Source organism: Aythya ferina, assembly GCF_964211825.1.
Source record: "Aythya ferina genome assembly, chromosome: 1".
NCBI classification, from domain to species: Eukaryota; Metazoa; Chordata; class Aves; order Anseriformes; family Anatidae; genus Aythya; species Aythya ferina.
The window spans coordinates 4530681-4552747 of NC_140296.1; the positions used below are offsets into that span (position 1 = coordinate 4530681).

General features: G+C 38.9%; 1 protein-coding gene across 2 annotated transcripts in view; it reads right to left on the bottom strand.

Annotated features, from left to right (window-relative positions):
• TENM4 (teneurin transmembrane protein 4) overlaps positions 1–22067 on the bottom strand; it is a 1677033-nt gene that overhangs the window by 605493 nt on the left and 1049473 nt on the right. For both annotated transcript variants that reach the window (XM_084535211.1, XM_084535210.1), the window contains exon 6: positions 1200–1359. The gene's annotated coding sequence lies outside the window, so the exon portion shown is untranslated. The remainder of the gene's footprint in view (positions 1–1199; positions 1360–22067) is intronic.

Here is a 22067-nt window from a genome sequence, read left to right on the forward strand (position 1 = left end):
ATCTGCTGCTTTAGACAACTGTGTAATATCTACTTATTTCCCAGTAAGGCCACACATCTTGACAAACTTTAAATGACTCACTCTCGATTTATGCTTGTGCAATTTCAAAATTCATATGACTAGACCAATTCACATGCTAGATGCTCTTGGGAAATGAAAAGACAGTTATTTCATTCTTAGACAGCCCTGGTCTTATTAAAAGAACAGGTCTGAACTGGAGACACCTCCTTTCCCCTTTAAAGAACAACCTCTGAGACAGCAGAATAAAACTCTCCACTTCCCCAACACCTTCCATTCAGGCATCTCCTTTCCATGTATTGAACCAATCGTTGACCTTTGAGATGGCAAAGTAAGCACATTATTGTAAGATTAGAGAGAGAAAAAGTGAGCTTGTGGCAATAGCACAGCAGATCTGAGTACAATTACTGGCTCTGATGCACATTTTCATCACTTATTAATTTTGTAGGTTTCAGCCTATCTCAATGGATCCTCAGCAGACAGGTAAGGAACATCAAAATTTCCTCTGTCCCCTGTCCAGGCCACCTCCATCAGCAGACATGCATACGAACAGAAAGTGATTGGGCTCTGCTCCTATTTTCTACCGTGTCCTCCAGATAAATTGTGTTAGTTTACTGGCAAAATCTAGTTTGTATTATTGTTTGCACTTCAGAGTCAATATGGATATGGAAGAATAAGCTGAAATATATGCCTTCTGCATCATTAATAATAGTGTAGCCTCTCCATAGCTACGTTACAATTCCCAAACACCTTATTTAATAGTAAGCAATTTATCATGTCTGCTGTATCACGATCATGTAGTTCAGTATCCCCAATTTACAAGAGGTGCTATTCTCTGCACCTATTTGTACCATTTACATCAAGATAGATCAACAGTTTGAGTGCTAGCTTTCAACTCGGAAAATCCAGGTTCAGTTCCCTGGTGTAGCAAAAAATTATCTAAGTTTCAGTTTCCTGTATATAATATACAGATAAAAATACTTCCTCGCTTTATCAGATGTTGTGAGAATAAATGCATTAAAGACTGTAAGTCCCACCAGTACTACAATAGCCATAATTATCTCAAATAGATACATGCAGTGCAAGTACAGCGATATTTAATACGTATCCTATGTGTATAAACCATGAGTCAGGGCTGATACAAACACAAGCTATGCTAAAGAGTTAAAGATGGTGCTTACTTGCATGCTCTTCCCTGGCTTACATTCCATTACAGAATGTATGTCACAGACCAGTTTCGGCTCTCAGTCACGATGGAGTATGTCTGCTAAAGTCAGTGTTTTTATCCCAGTTGTACACTTATGTAGGCAGGAGCCCATTGTCCGGGCTGAGACACTCGATCTGCAAGAGAAAGAATAAAAGGGCTCCAGTGTGCAAAGTCATTCATTACAATTTGGAATGAACAAGGAAATCAGTGGGGTTGCTGGGGGTTAAGCAAGGGCAGAAATTGGTCTTTTATCATTAAAATGCCATAGAAAAAAAATATAAAAAGCAATGGATCTAATGCTACAGATCCCTTCCCACATCTCTTTCTCCTATTCATTGCAAGGGGGTCAAAAAGAAACAATCATGTACATTTGCAGTACCAGATGCAAAATTAATTTATAACACAATTTCATAAGCAAGCAACCTCTTTTGCCTAGGATGAATGAAGTTTTTAAATGACCTTTATACACTTTCAGATAAAATAAGATTATTTGGATTGCCATCCTACATAAGTAAATTTCCTACAGTAAGTTTGAACGAAAATATCCCTCTGAAGTCAGTGAATATTTTTGAAGATTGGACCTGATTTTTTAAGAGCAAATTTTACAGTGGAAAAAAAAAAAAAAAAAAAAAAAAAAAAAAGTGATTACAGATACTGATACTTTAGATACTGAAAGTACATCAGATTACTGGGAAATGTGAAGTTAACATTCTGAAATGCTCCAGCAGCTTCTTTGCACACTTTATTTTACTTGATATCCTTAGCTGTGATGACTTTGAACATAGTATCCAGAACTTGAGATGTTTTTGTAGCTATCATACAAATTTAAGTAAAATTGTAAGTAATGCCATTTCTTTCAAAAATTTTGCAAGTAATACTGCTTTCTTCAACTTTTTATTCTCTCCATTTCGAGACAGCCTCACCCTGCAGCCAGCACCCATAAACAAGCATCCAGACTTCAGATAATCACAGCAGTGAGGAGGACTCGAAACATCCTCACTTATCAACAACTCCTCAGACAGGAGTTTGGGTTCAACCAAAGGTTTCTCCCATCTTTCCTAGGGAATCTGGTAACCACTGGAGCTTGGTTTTGCTCTTATATCATTTTTACATATGATAATCCTCCCAACTACGACATTTCACCTTTCTCTTCATTTATACTCCCCACCTCTCATGCCAGAAGTAACTGCAAGGGTCCAAAGTCTGCTGCAAAGAGGAGATGCTACAAAAATTACCATCTGTATCCAAGAGGCTAAATAAAGTAAGTGCTTGATTCTGTAGACTCGATGATGAGTGTAACAGGGACCAAACAGCCACAAAATTGATCACTCCTGTACATCAGTACTACTAAGCCACAAAGAGGGGTTGTAGAAGTTAAAGTTTTGCTATAACATTATCATATTTAATGAGTACAGAGTTAGAGACTGATGTTTAGGTAGTGGTTCAGGATTTGGTTAAACAGCAGATTTTAAAATGGTCTTTTTTTTTTTTTTTTGGTCTGAAATCTCAGGATACAGGTTACGTTGCCAGTTGGACTTGAACATGCATGATCCAGACATTTCCTGAGAGCAAGTGGGTCTGAAGGTGGGTTCAGTCATTTGCAGGATCAGGTGCTACATTAATATGCTATTTAATTTGTCTTATTGGGCTGTGTGAAGAAAACCATTAAAAAAAGGTTTCATGAGCCTATTGGGTCAGATTAAGTAAAGTCACATGAATGCCTTTAAATGACAATACACAAAGGAATAATGGAGATTGACAAATCCACCTTCCTTTTTCTTTCACTTTTGAATGAGTAGCTACCCCAGTTTGCAGTGACTCTACCAAAGGTAGAGCAAGACTTAAAGTCACAACTTCAATACAAAATAAGGCACTTACACTACCACTATATCACTCTGCAGAAGTGCCTGACACACGACATTATTTTTTTAAGGGCATAATCCGCCCATTCTGTAACTCCTCACTATTAGCACTTAGACCTGACGGCCTCCTTTCCTAAGGAAATAAGGCTTTTAGAAGAGTGCTGTCTGTCCATCTGGCTCCCCATCTGCCAATCCCACACCCAGCAGTATATTCTGAACCTGGTGGCTAATTTCACCCTGTTCTCTAGAGGGGCAAAAGCTTAAAAGATATAAATATCCCTAGTTTTATGAAAATCAGTGATACAGGAGAGGAGAATGACAAAGTGAAAGGTGTAAGTGAGTGGCGGTGGGATAAGCTCATTAGCTAATTGCTTGGCTTGGGCTGCCAGCTGGCTAGTCCGCATGTGCAAACTGGCCAGCATGATGACCTGTTAGCATCCTCTTGGACCTCTGCACGGTGCACCCAGCCAGCCAGTGGGGCAGGAGAGGAGATTTTTTGTAGGGAATAAGTGTGTATGAGGTAAGGGAAAAAAGTGACCTGGAGACACGCTGAGGGCAAAAAGAATGTGGTGTTATTGAAGAGCAAAATAAAGGATGGTGGGTATGTATTATTATTATTATTATTATTATTATTATTATTATTATTGTTATTATGGGAGGCATTTGTGATTAAAATTGGTAATAGAGAGACCTGCTTGTTCCTCCTGTATTGGAGGACGGGGTTTGGCTTTGCACCTCCAGTGAGGATTTTCCTTCTCTTTATCTTCAGAGCCTAAGAACAACCACTCTGGTCCCCATAATCACCTGCCTTGTTTTGGATGATTACTAGCAGTGAATGGTTGAGGAAAGAACATAAAACATGACCAAAGAACAGACTACAAAAGGAGCCTTATTATTCCCTCCACACAGACAATAAAGAGAAGCACCAGATGACAAACTGGACATTTCAAATATTCAACTTAAAATGATCTTAGTAAGGGTATTTTTTGCTGTAGTGTCCATACCACGGCATCCAGATTCCCCATTCCTGTGGTCTCAAGCACCACCTGGAGCAGGAGTTTCCCTGGCACAGTGGTGGAGTGGTGCAAGTATTGCTGCTCTCCAACAATGGAGAATAAAAACCTACTACTATCTCGGTCCTGTCATCAGTGAATCAGATCCCATTGAAATTCATCTGTCAAATACATTTTGGGGTTATTAATACCATCTCCACTCCCAGAACATTTGTTTTTCCTCATTTCCCCACCGTATTACAGCTTAATGCTCCTTTCAGTGTTTAATATATATTCACCCACAGCACAAAACCTGAAACACAAGACAGATGGACTCTCCAAAAGTCAGCTAAATTCAGGATTTCAGATGATAAGGAGCCCAGGCCAACCTAGTGAGAAAATATGTGGTAAGCAAACCCTGTGATCTATGCAGATAGCTTAAGCTTCTGCAGCGCTAATTGCTATTACAACCTTAAGCTAATATTTGAGCCTTTCTTTTGAGCAAGGATGTGTAACAATTAGATTACAGGATTTTGGGCATTACAAAGAGAGATAAAAGCAGCAGTTTTGTCATGGTCTATGGTATTTTGTTTACATAGGGATAATACGAGTGATGATAATAATATTATTAATAATAACTACCTCTATTTAAGTCCAAATCCTGATTTGAAGTGCATCAGACTAGATCTGGAATAAACATCAGTCAAGCTCTCTCAACCTTTTTCAGGATGAAGCATGCAGATCAATAGTCAGAGACCATCCTGCAGTGGCTGAAGAGCCCAGCACAGTGTGCGATGAGCTCTGTCTACTCACAATAGTAAATAGTGAGCCAACATTTAAAAAGCATGGCCCGTGCTTGGACACTTCTCTGTTCTTATGTCCTAAGCATTGCTGAGAGCTCTGATGGCATTTATTGTACCCTGTTCCTCGTGACTGTGTGACAACTCCAGCAATGAGACCTCTTTTTTAATTTTTTTATTTTTTTAATAATTTTTTATTTTTGCTGTCTACAATCCTTATGCTTTCCTCTCTCCCCCCTCCAAATATATGCACGTAAGTAAAAATACAATATGCTTGACTCCAGTGATAATGCAGAGCACAGAAGGAAAAGCAAACAAACAATGCTAAACTTCAGAGAAAAAACTGTTTGCTACAACAGCATGCCTGATATAATGCATGCTATGTTTTAATGTGGCCTGGCTCAGTATCTTTAAAACTTTCTACAGTGTATTAAAAAGTAGAGACATCTTCTTATGCATATTTTTGGGAGAATGTTTTTTCTATTTCACACTGCTTTTTTGTTTCTTCTCCTAGGCACCCAAGGAGGAAAAATATCACCCCACGTCTATAACAGCAATCTCCTTTTCTGATGAACCATAGGTTTCCTTGCTCAGAGATAGGTCAGCTTACACAGCTGAGCATTTGGCCCCTGAAATTTCGCTGCTGCTGAGATCCTGGAAAATAAATGACAGCCTTCCCCCAGCACACACTCATACACACACACACACACACACACACAATGAACAAATAGAGATTTTGCTTTAGTTTGCACATTACATTAGTCAGCCTATCAGAATTTTTCAAGTATTTACCAATAATGTCTCGGAAGAATCAGTCCCAGAAAGCAAAGGAAAAGTGTGTATCCACTCAGGAATATTAAAACTACTATAACGGCATTAAAATCAAACATATCTGTTAGCAGTGGATTTAAAGCATCTCAGAGCAGCTGACGATCTGGTCTCACAGACACAGACAACAAAAAAGCAAAGCAGCTTAATAAAAAAAAAGACAAGTTTTCCTGTTTTAGCATGTCCTGACTTAGTCTATCAGAGATGTATAAGAAACCTAAAAGCAAAGGGAAAGTAGCCAGATAGGATGATATTTCTTCTTACCCATAGGCACCAAGGTCCTTTAAGAGAATTGCATCCTGCAGACTGTAGATACTTGCTTGAAAACTCGAAAAACAGGTTTTAAGCAAAACTCTTTTGAGAATTAGATCCAGACTCAAGAGGCTGAAAGCATCACTTGAAACAGGCAGTTTAATTTATTCAAATAAAAGCCACATAGCTCAAGGACAGGTAAGTAGGTAAATAAGCCATCACCAGCCCCTTCTTGGCAAAGAAAGGCACCGTGAAAAGCCTGCATTAAAGTAGATCTCCGTGTAGGAAATGAAGGAGCCTCAGGTATAGACATTTGATTTATTTTTTTCTAGCTGTGGCACAGGGGAGCGTGCACTGGCTCAACCTGTTGTAATAGAACATGTGGGTTGCTAGTTGTTGCGATGCTATTGCAGCAGCCTCTTCATTAAAAGAGGCTGTGTCTTTAGCAGCAACGATTAATTTCCTACTTATAAAATCAAGGCACTGCCAGTGCTGGCATTGCTCTTTGCTGTTCTTTTCTCCCCTTTCCTCACCTTTTATTTTTCTTCTTTCTTACTTGTGTGAGCAGGAAGGAATGCAGTGAAGGAAGGATAAGTACTATATGTTTCTGATTTGCTGAGCTGACAATCCTTTTGCTACTTGATTTTACTTTAATAGGATCTTCTTGTTACCCACCTACTGTAGCTCAGTGTGGAAAATCCATGCATCAAAAGGTTGAAAGCTTGAGGCAAAACTTGCCTCCCTGCAGCTCTAGATGGGGTGAGGGAGAGACAAAGTCATCTGGTTGCTTTGCAAACAGCATTAAGGCAGTTCAAGGAAGTCTGGGTTAAGGACATTATCTTCCCCATAAATTAATCTCCAGCAGGCTTCTACACTTTCTAAAGGCAGAGAAGCAAAAGGAAGAGTCAAATATATTTTAAAAGTGTAGAGCTGTCAAGGAGAAGTGGTCAAAGGGTTTCTTCTTGTGAGATGAGTGTATTTCTGTTCGCTTTGAGCAGGGGTATGTGTGTGCATGCATGTGCATACACAAAAGGGATCCTGCAACAGAAAGATACAAGAGTAACAGGCAAAAGGAGAAAAAAAAAAATCAAAAAACAACAGTCTAGCATATCCAGGCAGCCTTCATTTTTTTTGTTGTTGTTGTAAGGGCCTATGAGTGTGCATCTGAACATGGTGTCACTTGGAGGCACTGCTGGGACCATCCGCACAAGCCCTGAGACTTCTCAGGGGTGTCCCTCTGTAGCCCCCCTCATATGAGTAGCAGAGAGAAAGCTCCCTCATTCAAAGTATCTTCTGGAAAGTGATATTCAAACACTTCACTTAAAACTAAGATTGTGTTCAGAGCCCTGATTCCACTTGTTTTTCACAGCATTTACTCCAGGACTTAAAACCCAGCACCTACATCAGTCTTGCAGGAGGGTGTACGTGAGAGGCAGCTTGGAGACACCTCATTGATTGGTCCCGGGGACGTGGAGGGCAAAACCAAGGCACCAAAGGGGATTAAATCAAGCGTTTGTGTCGGCGGTGGACATTTCAGCTCTGCAAATACAAGACCTGACACTTTTCCCTGCTGCAGCGCACAGCAGCAGGACGGAGCACGCTGGGAAGCGCGTGTGTACCACTTCCCTCTGCTGGAGGCAGCCCAGACTGTTACCTGTCTCCATGCAAGGATATTTCTATCGGCATCGAAAATGCTCCAGCCCCCATCATCCCGCACAGCAGCAATAATGAAGTGGCCGCAAATCATTTCAGTAACTGCAGTTTATATAAAACCTTCGGTGCTGATCGCGAGGTGGAAGAGAGCAGCTCTAAAAGCAAGGGGAAATACAGGGCTAGAGGAAAGGGAAGTGTGCTGCAGAGATTGTTTAAGCTGACACATTCTGAAAGGAGCCAGAATACCACAGCCTGGGCATGTAACACTTCTTAAAAGAAGAATGAACCATCTGATTGCTCACAGCTTTGCACAGCCACACGCATACCCCCCACCACCAAAACTCTTTGTAGCACCAGTCAGGGAGTGCTTTTATTTTTATTTATTTATTTATTTATTTATTTCATATGCTGCTGTCCATATAGCCGTGTACAGACCAGGATTGTTTTCAGCAAGATCACAGGTCAAGGAGATGTGGGGGATGGAATAAACTGGTGGAAAGAAGAATCTGTCTGCAAGTCATCTTCCTTGCTCTTCTCTTGCATCATCTTAAAACATTAATATGCCTCCTGTGATATTGTATAACTGATAGGTTTTCCCATCTAATCCCTTGCTTATAGATTGTAAACATCAGTGTTTTTATGACAAAGGCCAGCTATAGGCTGTAGAAAGGTATAACCCAGATGGAAATTGATTTTTTTTGTTGTTTTCTATCTCAAGTATGCAGAACATTTCCTGATGTTTAAGGTATTATATTTCTCCTTAGATAAATACTCATGACTTGCTCCATTAGCTTTGTGGGACCAGCCCCAACCAGGTCCATCACCTTTGCAAGCACACTGGCTGATACAGGATTTAAGAGTACAGGTAGTCAGAAAGTCCTGGTAACCCAGGGTTGGCCAATAGCTTGTGCATCTCCTGTGGGTGGCCTCCTGGTCCTCTGCAGTTTTTTACTTTTTTTTTTTTTTTTTTTTTTTTTTTTTTCTGATAGCATCCTCCTCCTCATCATCATGGGTGTTTCTCTATGAGGAAATGTCAGCTGGTAGCACTTTGCCATCAATATGCTGAACACTGTAAATATTTTTTATGAGCCAGAGAGCCATTGGAAAGGTAAGCACTACATTTGTTACAAAGATATTATTAATTAGAAAATAATAATTAAAAAAAAAGAAAAAGGAAAAAAAGGAAAGTCAACTTTTTATTTTATGGATAAACCTATCTTGTTTACCTCCCAGTTTCCTCAGATAACCTGATTTTACAAAGAATACATGTTCTCCCTAGCTTTTCCGCTATCTCAGTGGCTGTAAGTCTGTTGTAGACTAGCTGGCCATGCTGCCTTGTCTGTCACGTTCACCCTTGTAAAACAAAGCTTGTTGTGTGCTTCGTAGCAAAGCTTCAGCTGTAAATCCAGCCTCAGTAAAACATCAGCAAATATCTCATCTGTATGAAAAATGGGGAATGAGGAAATATGAGAGATTCCATCACATTTCACTATTAATCTATTTTTAAAAGAGGAGATGGGTGGCATTTGTCTGACAAACTGAATTATGACACTGATCTAAACTGCTGGAGATGACTGTGGCAAACAAGAAGGACAAGGCTGTCCAGATTATTTGCTCGATAAGAATATAAAGATGGAAATAAAGAGGAAGCAAGATTTCTGTAACTCCTAATCTGATGTGTAGAACGGACTACTGATCAGACATATGTATTTACATTAGCATTTTACTTAGGATCAGAAAGCTGCTATTAAGGCAAATCTGTTGACAGTCCCCACCCATTATGGTTTGTTTTGCATCTCAGTGTAGCCTTGTAGTAAACTGGATGCTTTTCAGATAACAGTGTAGGGGAAGATAGGCTCCAGATGTTCACTTAATATATTCTATCTACTAATGAGCATCTACTCTATGGGACTAGAACAGATCTAGCTTGAAGAAAGCTATCAGGAAGCTTATAATGAGGTTGTCAGGTCTTTAGAATAAGGTCCTTTGGTCTATGAATCTGTTCCTGTTATGCTGTATTATTTCACTTATGTAGCTGTAGCTCAGAAGACCAGAAGTCAAAGTGTTCTTCTTCACTCAAGTAGAAGTATCAAGAAAGCCATGTGTTAAAAAATGAAATAGCAGCCTGAGGGACATATGAAAGGGGATTGATTCCCCTGAGGTGAGCCCAAGGGATCCTAGGCTATGTCAGAACTAGCATTTCTAAAAAGACTAGAGGGCTGAACTAGTAGGATAGATCTTGCTATGACAATGGAAGAAGACATCTAAAATAACCTAAAACCATGTTATATCAAGATATTCTTAGACTTTGAGGCAGAGTTCCTCATGAAGCTCTATCACACAGTCAGGAATGTTCATAGAAAAGTCATCAAATATAAATGGAAAATTAAGGAAAGAAGATGATAATATTCTGTCACTGATGATAATCACTGTCCCCACCAGTTGAACAACTCGAACCTGAATTTCAAGACATCACACAGTAGCAAAACAGAAAATTTGATTTATTAGCTCATCTTTGAAAATAATGACTACATATATCCCATGTTCAACTGTACTGAAGCCAAAGAAACTATAGAAATGAAGTTAGTCTACAGTAGTCATGTATGTCATTGGGGTAGAGTTTAATCTCATTGGAAGTGTGGAAAATTAGCTTTCTACTTGTGTTGAATTGATGACAGCCTCCACAGGCAGTTCTTTATTCATATTAAAAATAAATAAAAAATAAAAAAATAAAAAAGGGGAACATATAGAAAGATATAGGTAGCAGAATGTTTATTTTAAGAAGTATGTTAAAAGGATCTCTGAATGAACAGGAAACGGCAGATTTTTGTCTTTCTTCCTTCTTTCTGGTAAAGTATTTCTGGGTTTCTTACAAGCAAAATAATAATAATAATAATAATATATATATGTATGTGTATATATATATATATATATATATATATATAAAAGTAACTAAATGATAGAACATACTGACCCCAGCACAGATGCTTTATCTGCAATCACATTTGGTCTGTGTCTGATATTCCTGATTACCTACCACTTCAGGCATTCACCTGGCAACGAATATCCCTGCAGCTAGGGTATAATACTGTAAATGCTACTAATATTTAAATCTCTAACATTTAAAATAGTTGCCATCCTATTTCCCAAGCATTCCCTGTCAATCCTACTTTCCCTTGACCAGAAAAGTAAGAGGCATATAAATGATATCGGAAGGTGAATGGTCACTACTCCCTTGCAAAAGGAAAAAAAAAAATAAAATATTTGTCTCTCATATTTGAGTGACTGTCTGCAGGAGGGTGGGCCTGAGCAGGGACAGTGATGAAGAGAGAGACCTGAGGCAATGCAAGAACTGGACTGGGAGCTTCCGAGACACTGTCACATTTGGCTGAGGACCGAGAGGTTTGGCAGTGCTACAACTAGTCCATCATCCTGCTGGAGAAAGAACGAGGCCATGAGGCTGATTAGGGAGGAAACAATGACCTTAATTTTGTTTCCAAGGTGGTTACTCCTTCCTTAAGTTGATTTGAAAAGAAAAAGTTAAAGAGAAAAAAAAAGAGAAATAAAAAGCACAATGTTCTTCGTAGAAGTGAAATACAGAATAATATGATGTATGCTTAGCAACAAGTGGAAACTATTTTGATCTTCATCTGTTAAGGCAATGCAAAGGTACTGTCAGAGAGGTATGTTGCCTTCCTGGCCTTGTTGTCTCCCAAGACATGATGCTCACAGGGGTCTGAACAAAAGATGCCACAGTGAAATTCCAATCCTCAGACAAGGCACTTCTGAGCCTCAGTTTTCCTCATCTGGGAAAATTAAATAACACATACTTTGTGAACTTTTCACACTCCTCTGAAATCCTCTAGTAGAAAGAATGTGAATTCTGCTAAAATGTTTAATACCACAGAATTATGTTGTCCCACCCATAGGAGAGTGTTTTCAGAAGAGAGAAGATAGATATTCAGAAAATAGTTGAATAGCATTTCACTATCAGCTTTGTGAAGCTCCATCAGACCTGCTAGCTGCAATATATAATGTAGAGCAAAGTAAGACTTTACTATTCTTATGAATTTTGGCTTTACATTAGCAAGATATGCAAAAGCCTTAACGTGCCAGAGGTATCCCCAGTCAGGACTGCATGTTTCCTGCTCTTTTTTTCCATTTGCTTGTGTCTTGTGCTTTCCTCTATACAAAGGTTTGCAATGATTTGTAAGCAATCTACTCAGAGGTAGGCCCAGCTGAGAAGTATTATTACACTCAGACATGCATTTATGCATTGACAGAAGATGAAATACACCCATCTCCTTAATACTCTCTCTATATGTAGTATTTAAGTGTCCTTACTGACTTTTTAACCATAGGATCAGCAGGTTGCATTTATATTTAAAACTTTTTTTTTCTTTTTTTTCTTTTTTTTTGACATACCACAGTAATGCTCAAATTAAACCAAGAGAACTTTGTTTAGCTTTGTTCCAGACTGTAAAGTTTCTAACATCACAAGTTGAGAGCATAACTCTTCAGACCAGGATTCTGGACAACTGCTCCTGCAACTGTGTGCTCAAGTCATCTTACCTTTCTTGTAAACTGAGGAGAGCAGTGATTTGTAAAACTACCTTGAGATCTATGGCTAGGAAGTGTCAGGTAGATGCCAAGTGTGACTATAAATATAATTTGGACAGGAAAAAGGATTGGAGCCAAGCTCTTTCAGAAGGACATTTTTAAACTGAGGATGCTGAAAATCTCAGATTCCCTAAGCTAGAATGCTTTCAAAGCCTGCCAAATCATTTGCATTGATTTCAGTGAGAGAATTCATGAAGGAAGAGACTACTGTCAAGAGGACAAGTGGCCTTTACCAAGCTTTCTTTGACCACTAAAATCAGGAAGATCAATATTAGGTATTACATCAAATTTAAGATTGTTACAAGAGTAATTTCTTTGTCTAGTGGAACTCTAGAACTTCATCAAGGATTTGGGACCAGTAATAAAATGAAGAGTAAATATGTGGTCCTACAGAGAAAAGCAGTCCAGTAATTTTTCCTTCTCTCTATCACCACTTATTCCTGGTTAAAAAGTCCATAATAAACAGTAGCTCCCACAACACTGCTAAACTTTCATAAGTAAAGTCACTGCAGCTCATTCAAGATCCATTCCCCATTCTTCAGGTTCTTGCTGGGTCAGTGCTGTTAATACAAATTTCTATGCTGATGCAGCCATAGCATTAAATGACAAGGATGACAGTATTGCTAATTTATGCAGGCACTGAAAAGAGAGCTAACCCATAATTTTGTTATGTTTTCAGGGCTTGACTTTTGTTCTAAATGTCAACAGGGTGTGCAAATGCCACAGAAGTCTCCCTTAGGACTTGGCTCAAATTCATATGCAGATACTTCTGAGGATGCCTTAGATTCATGAACTTAAGAAATTCAGCTTAAAGGAAAAATAGCCATGATATATAATGTAAGAATTCTGTATAAACTCCTGAGGATTCCTATGTATTATTACGTACTTGTATTTGTTTATATGTCCACACACATATATACATACATACATATGTGTATACTATGCACATAGGATTTCAGATAAACTCATTGACCAATTTCAAACAGTTCTAAAGTGTAAAATATAGCTTCTTACTTTTCCAGTTTACCTCCTTAGATTATATTTCTAACAAATTTTATTTTCTTTTTTCTTTTCTTTTCTTTTCTTTTCTTTTCTTTTCTTTTCTTTTCTTTTCTTTTCTTTTCTTTTCTTTTCTTTTCTTTTCTTTTCTTTTCTTTATATATATATATATATATTTTTTTTTTTTTCCTTGTATTTCCCTTTTCTATTTAAATTAAAAGTTAACATTGGAAACTTCTTAAAAGGATGGAAACTTTCTCTTCTATATCTCTATAAGCACTGGGGGAGGAAACTCCTTTAGATTATTCCAGCAGTACACTTCATACTTTTTCTGCATGGAAATCTTTAAATGTAAAAGGCCTGTTGACACAAAAGTTCTTATGCAGATCCCTCTGGGGCATGATTGTGCTGAATTGCTTGGCATGGCAGGATGAACAAATCTGTGAAAAAGGTTGCCCTTGCAATTCCTCGTGCAAAGGAGAGTGCTTGTGTAGATCTTCACTATGTTAAGTTTCACTGTCTGCAAGGCAGAATGTGTTTTTCAAGAAGATCCAGCATATTTTAGAAGTTATTGTTCACCAACTGTGTGGAGGTTGTATAAAGGCTTGAAGGAAAAGTTTTTTTAGAAAGAGGACCTCTCTGAAGGTCTCTGTTCTTTAGGTAACATTCTTGGATAAACTTCCTTGGTAGGGAGAGCCTGAGTGAGATGGCAGGAGATGAGAAACAGTGGAAACAGAAGTATGAGATGGGAAGATCTGTGAAATGAATCTGGAAGACACATCTGAAACACTGAAATAGAATTGGTGGGCTACTAAAAACAACCCCCCCCCAACACACACACACAAAAACAAAACAACAAAACAAAACAAAACAAAAAACACAAAACAAACAAACAAAAAAACCTGAAGGCTAAAGGGGACAATACTTTGTGCAAAAGTTGCAGAAAAGGGTATGTAAAACAGCAGATTACCTTGATTTAGGATTTTGCTGTTCTATCCATTTGACAGTGTAAAAGAAGTTACACATCACCATCACTTCACATAGGTTGTTTTTGTTTCAGAGAAAGAATAAATAAATAAATTCTTTGGGTAATCCCCAATTCCTGATATTAGGAGAGGCTTTTGTCCCAGACTGAAACATTTACACACTGCATGGGTAGGGGTCAATTACAAATCATCAGGCTAAACAAGCAAGAAGTGTATATTTTGGAGGACAGTTTCCTCCCATTGTCAAAGTGATTCAGAGGATGGGCAGACAATATTTGATCTCTTCTCCCTCCCCCTTTACTTAGAGGTGATAAGACTATTGTGGATTTTCTCTTGCTTCTGGTTTTAGAATAAAAATTGGTCTGAACAAAGCACGGGTGTACTGGGTCTGGCTGGAATGTTAACTTTCCCAGCAGCAGCCCATACAGTGCCGTACTCTGTACTTGTAGCTGGAACAGCAGTGTTATCACACCAGTGTTGTGTCTACTGCTGAGCAGCAGTGGCACAGCATTGGGCCTTTCTCTAACTCTCCTAGGGGGTGGGCAAAAAGTGAGGAGAGAAACATCACTAGGGCAGCTGACCTAAACCAATCAAAGGGATATTCCATACCATGTGGTGTCACACTCAGCAATAAAAGGTGGAAACAGGAAGAAGAGGGGAGGGGTGGGCTCTCGTTGAGAAGACATCGGTCCTCCTCTCGAACACCGGCTGCGTGCGTTGAGGCCTTGCTTCAAGGACGTGGTCAATCATCACTCATTTGTGGGAAGTAGAGAGTAATTTCTTTCCTCTGCACTTCCATATAGCCTTCATTTATTTTGTTTGTTTGTTTTCCTCCCTTCTTTTTATTTTCTCTTTTCCCCTCCCTTTTCCCCTTTCCCTTTTTATTTCCCCTTAGTTAAATTGTTTAGTTCATGGTAGTCTTTATTTAATTCTTATAATTATTTCCCTTTAATTAAATTATCCTTATCTCAACCTGTGAGTTGTTCTTTGCTTTACTTCTCCCCCTCCTCATCTAAAGGAGGGGGAGTAAGAGAGTGGTTGTGGGGTTTAGCTGCCCAGCACGGTAAAACCACCACAACGGGAGACCCAGGTTTTCATAGAGGCTAACATTGTTCTTATTCAGTCCCATCTGGCCCTCATGGCAAGCTTCCTAGTAGTTCAATTGGTTTGGTTACAAGTTTTCATTTGGTATGTCTCTGCCAGATCAGGTATATGAATATTATACACATTAAGAAATCAGAGTTATACATTCTTTTAATTAAATAAATAAATAAAAATTAGACCACACACACAAATCCTTCTTCCAGCTGTGATCTTGAACATAAAACATCATTTACGTTCATGAAAACTAAGCCTTCCCATCCCACCATCACCATCTAGCTTCATGTCTTCTGCTTTTCAGCTTTCATGCCAAACACTTCTTATCCCTTTATCACAAAGTAGTGAACATGTAGACTTATTTGAAGCCAACATCAATGCTGATCTTTTTTGGCACTGTACAGAGGGGAGTACAGAGTTATAAAGCTGCTGGCAATTACCTTTCCTTACTGACTGAACATCACTTGAACACGTGACATGCATTGCGGCATGCAGAATGTTTGACATCCCAAATCTTTCCTTGTCAAAGCAGGAGCAGTACCTGATCCCACGGCTGCAATGGCTTGAAAAACTGCTAGCAGCTATTGTGTTTTTCAGATTTATTCTATAACAGGGTTTCAAAGTTGTCTGTTGAATGTCAGTATCAAAGATAAGGCTGGTTTTATGCCTATGTTTTGAGCTGTTATGTTTTGTGGAATGAAATATACTTTTTTTTTGAAATGTCTTTCCAAGGCTTCCCTTACTAATGAGTGTTTTCAGAAATAAATGTTGTGTGTCACAAAAAAAATAAATAAATAATAATTCTGCATTTCTGTTTCATTTCCTGTCATTTTGTAAACTCTCTTGAAATCAACCATTCAAAAAAGTAAACAGATGTTCTAATAATAATTAACAAATATTTCTGGAAGTAGCGGAACTAACAGAGCCTGGAAACCTAAGGGTTTCTGTTCTTCCCTATTGTCAGACCCCCTCCACCACAACAGCCCCCATTTTTTCCTTCCTTCCCAATTTCCCTATGATCTTAACTCCCACTTCCAAAGCCTGTAGATGAACATTTCCCCTCAGCACCTTCTATGCCTCCAGGCTCTCTTCGAAGTCTAGCAATTACCAGCTGGCAAAAGGCTCTGCATTCCATGTCTGGTTCCAAAGTATACATGTGATAACTGGACGGGCACTTACAGACTGATTGTTCAGCGTTGGACCAAGCAGAAAAAAAGCCATATCACAGCTTTTCTAAATTGAGGATTTCTCCCAGATCTGTAGGGTATTAATTTCAGCCTTTTCCTCCTACTCTCCTATTAATTTTCATACAACTTATCAGTACCTCATTCTATTTTCTTAGAGACTTCTAACCCTTGTCCAATATGATTAATTCAACAATGATTTCAGTTGTTACTAAGAGGACTGATAAACTGATGTATGGACATAACAACTGCATAAGGCTTTAGGAACTCAGAATAAAAATTAGTCTGTCATGAAGTGTGTACTCTAAGGAGCTCAGGAGACTTGATATCTATTCATGAATTCTACTTCATGACATCACTTCATCAGAGAAAGAAATATTATTGTCATGAATTTATAAATGGGTCAACAGAGGCGTGAAAAGGTTAGGAGACTTCCCAAGGTCACAGAGCAAATCTGTGGAGGGGCCAGGGATATTTTTGGCTGTTCTGTAGTGGAACCTCAAAGCCACTCCACTTAATTGGGTCTTCGGCGAAGGTGAGGCTTTGTCATGCAGTAGGACTAGGATTCAGGTACAAAGATTCCTCTCTTTTACATGTTGTGGTTGCTGTTACTGGAGCCAGAGACTGAGTGGGAAGAGGGACAGAAAGGTATAAGTGACACAAATGACACGTGTACTCATTAGATTTCTGAAGGTTCTGAATTTTCTATTCCTGAAACTCACCATGTAGATTCCTGGCTCACCCTATTTGTCTTGTGTGCTCTCAGCAGCTCATCCTTAGATCCCTCCATGGTCCCAAGGCTCAGTTCCTTTCTCTTTTCCTTGGGTATGCTCCTACATTGACTTCTGTTTGGACTAGGTTTTGCTACTGAGGCTGCTTATGGGTCACCTTTTCTCAAATTCAGATCTTCTTGATCAAACTGTATCAACTAAGCCTTTCTTCTCCTGAATGAAAGATGGCAGATGACAGGTCCCTGCCACAGGATACCAAATATCCCTTCAACCCTCAACATTATCTCCCAGTGCCCCTGCACTGAGGAGGGATATTCTTTCTTTTCACAGGCGGGAAAAAAAGGAGGCATGAGGAGGTTACACAAGTCCTTCAAAGGACATACAACTTGGATAAAAAATGGATAAACTTTGGGAGCGTTAATGTGAAATTCTGCATCTCAGTGAAGTCAACAGTGAAAATGTTATTCCTCAACTCTTTCTTACATAATCCCATGATTCTCCTTGCCTGGAATTGCACCCCTTGTTCTGAAAGGCTTTGGCCTCAGCTGAGTTTCCTTGGCTTTATCGCATATTTTCTTCAGAACAGCTATTGTACAATTCCTTAAACTCCTTGGCTATGACCCTATCCCCCTGTCTCTATCTCCTGATTTGGTTTGGTGACCTCCTCACACACCTCATAAAGAGAGGTTAGAGACCTTTACCAGGGAATGCTCTATCCTTCAGACTCTGCTTTGTTTTTGCAGACTGAATGGCTCTTAAAACCCCAGGAGTTTGTATGATTAAGGACTTGAGAACCCCATAAAAGACTACGTGATTTGCACAGTTATTGGTATTGTACATAGTACATATAACTTAGATCTTCCTACACCTCACTACATGAAACATGTTTACACTTATGATTCTAATTATTTTAAAGCAAATTAATGGTTTCTAGCCTTTCCCTGTTATCAAGTCCCAAGAAAAAATAGCCTTGGGACCATGGGACCATCCCAGATAATTTTAATAAGCCACAAATGTTCTGAATATATCTTTTCTCCATTCTCCAGACTTAGGTTTGACCCCTGGGAGAGTGGGAGTGTTGGGGAGGGGGGATTGGAATGTGACATTGTTTTTAAAGGCAGTCCAATTAAAACAAACAAACAAACAAACAAACAAAAACAAACAAACAAAAAACAGTTATTTCATCTCTGCCTTTATATCAAACTGCTTTTCTACTCATCTATGAATAAGAGAGGGGAAAAAAGAAATCTTGTAAGTTAGCTACTACATGGGGATAGAGGGAACCTGGACCCAGTTTCTGCCTATCATGGTAACTTTCTGTGTGATCTTACGCTAGGTGTTTCCTTGTTTTAAATAGTAGTATTGAAACATATTGTTGCATTTGTGGCTGAATTAAATCATTAGCTCAACAGACAAGCCTTGCCTGTCACTATAAGAATGTATGCACATACGGTCCTGATCTCAACTGATGTCTCTAGGTGCTAATGCAATGCAGTCTTTGTAGTCAAAACTTTGTAGTTAACTGTGCTAAATCAATCATCATGTACAAAATAAAAGCTCTGAGGATCCCATGGTAAGTAAAGAAATAGACAAATAATGAGCAAGACCACCACATTTGAGATCATGTTGTTTTGAAGAAGAACAAGAATTACACAGTGGTGTAATAGCAGCCCTTAGTTCTCTCTAAGATCCCATTGACATTGCTGCTTTCGCTCACTTTACAGTTTATTACTGGAACATAGCAACAATGTACTAAAAATAAAATTAAGCATATTTTCACCCAACCATCTTGCCACTTGAGGATTCTAGCCATTTATGAGATGTGATAATCTCCTAACTGCTTTTCTCAATTAAAGAATAAGTGCTCTACTCTGCTGTAAAAAGGATTTAACTCACAGAGCTGGCTTAGGCTGAACCAGGAGCCTGCCACATCCAATACACTTCAGGTTTTTCTAGAACAGCAATTCTCAGATGCCTCAGGGCAGATAGATTTGGCTATCAGGAGCTGTGTTTATGCCTGTTGTGCTTCCAGATTATCCACATTATAATGCTTTGGCAATCAAAACCATGGTCACTGTGGATCTACATGAGACTTACTCTGGAACATGACTTCAGGCTTGGAATTTTTGCTGAAATCTTAATTTCTGTCTTCTGCATGAAAGTATCAATTTGTTGAAACACACCAATTTCAGCCTAAACTTTAGTCTGAAGATAACCTTCTGGCTGCAGCTATGTCTGTGAAGCAGAAAGTCACTCACCCCAAAAAGACCTGGCTGCTTGGTGACCAGCAAGGTCCTCTTGCAGCTGTACAAATAATAAAATATTAATTTGACCAGAAAAGAGACAAGCTCTTTAGTCCCTTCGTTAAAAACTAATTTGGGATGTGAGAACTCTACACAGGAATATCCTTGCTCCAATAAGCATGTCTTTGTTCACGTAAACACCTTGGGTGTCAGAGACTGTAAGGGAGGGCTGCCTCAGGGAGCCCCAGGAAGATTTTGATGTCAATTTTTTTTGTTTTTTTTTTTTTTTTTCTGAAAATCGAATAGCTACTAATGTCAAAAAGTCTACAGGCTGCTTTTCCCCTTTCCTTAAGAGGCCCTGGTTTGACTTCAGTATGATCATTTTTTTGAAATCCTGAAGAGTTTTGTGGGGAGGGGAAAACCATTTCCCTCCCAACTTTACGTGGCATCCATCACCACAGAAGCAGACACTCAAATACTAATGGTGCCTGTAAAGTATAAATTGAACTCTGCTAAGTAAAATTAAACCAATTAATCATAGGCCAAAACTTCAGGAAAACACACACACATACATAAAACCAACAGAAGTCTTCCAATGTACTGTGAAAGCTGCCAGCTTCTGGGACCTGCAGGAGTCTCACAGGACCAGTGTGTTACTCTGCTCTTGCAACAGCTATGTCGAAAACAGAATTCTGAAGAGTGACAACAGTATTAGGGGGTTAAACTCATCTCAAATACATGAAAATTAACTAACACTCAAGATTTTGTGTGTTACGGAAACCTTTTGATAGGGTAGAAATTCCCCTAGCTTGGCTTTTGTGGTTTGCCAAGTCTTCCCATCCTCAGTCTTCTATTGAAGATCGGTATCTCCTAGCTCCTTTTCTTATAATGAGAGCTGTCACACATGCACACATACACATACATATATATGGAAATATTCAGACCTTCCCAGTTATAGCTCCTCTTAAATGAGTCTCCCTTGACTTTCAACAGCTTATCCTTCTCTCCATAGAGAGATCCTCAGTGGCTGCTACTCTTGCAGGCATATTCTCCTTGAAAAAGTCTGCTTTTTCAGACTGGACAGATGGATCGTGTATAGATCCAGAGAGGTAAGGCTCTTTCCACAGTGCCATTTGTACAGGTTGTGACAAGCCAGGTTGGCTCGAGGAAGGTGGAATTCACACTGTTGCTCTTGTGACTGGTGGCACTGTGGATGGCTCCCTGTTAACACATTGAGAATGGCTGCATATGCGTTTTCTGGCAAAAGGGCCTCCATGCCATAATGCATTTGCCAGCAGAGTCCCTTACTGCTTAGTTCAAACATTCTGGATTTAAAACCAGTCCTGCTGTTGTGCAATGCAGAGGTGCTCACCTCTACTTTCCCTTGTCTCCGCCCCTAAAAAACCCAGAACCTTATCCTGCTACTTAGAGAGATAGGCAAACTATCATTAAAGAGAAGACCAAGTGTTTGGCTTGAATGAGCAGAATATGCCATGTTGGGAAAAATAAACAAACAAACAAACAAACAAACAAACAAATAAATAAATAAATATACATATATATATATATATTTTAAGAACCTTCATTTATGAACTTTTTTTTGGTTTCTTGCCAGGTTTAAGACCACAGTTGGCAAGTATCTCATGAAGGATGGTTTGAACGTTATTCAGGGATCCTCCTGAAAACAGCATGTGCCAGAAAATATATTCTATATCCTACCCAGTTTTGCAGACTCAGGGTATATTAGTTGAGCCTTTCCCTTCTGACATAAATCCAACCAGCAATTATTCTGAAATATTTTTTATCCTGGCAGAAGCAGTAGTGTCTTGAATTACCTGAGGATTTAAGGGACTTGTATTTTGGTCCAGACTTTAAACTCATTTTACTTGTTCAGGAAGAGGGTACAGTTTTATTCTGTTAGTGTCCAGCCATACTTGTCCCTTTTGTAAAAGGTTTAGAGATGAACAAGTGAAAAATGCAGCATAATATGTAGCTTCTCATAATTCTTTTGAACTCCATGTATTGGGTTGAAATCCTGTTCTATACTCAGAAGATAAAGCAGTGAAGTGGAAGAGGCCTTGAGATGTCATCTAATGCAACCCTGAGCAGAGCCTAAGCCATTTCTCACAGGTGCCTCACTTAGTCTCTTCTTAGAAGCAGATTTTATCTTTTCAGGAAAATTACCCAATGTTTATCTATGCTCAGCTTTAGAAAGCTTTTGAAACTAGATCTTCTCATCTGGATTCTTTTTGCTCATATTGTCTATGGTAAACATGCTTGGAATGTATTCATGTCCTTCATGCAGCAACATTTTCATACTGAAAATGTTTAGACTGTTCCTCAGCCCTCACATCCCTTATACCAACAAATCTCACTTCAACTTTTCTTCAGTGGATGTATGTTTTTTTTGATCTCTGATCATTTCCCTTTTCTTTCACTGGATAATTGTGCTGCTCACACAGATATATGCTACATCAGATTGGTCATGGTGCCTCTCCTAAGCTATTTATTAGGAACACTTAATGAGCTGGATATGTGTGTTTCATTCCACATCCTAATACGATATTTTTGAACTGAAGTATATGGTTGCAAAT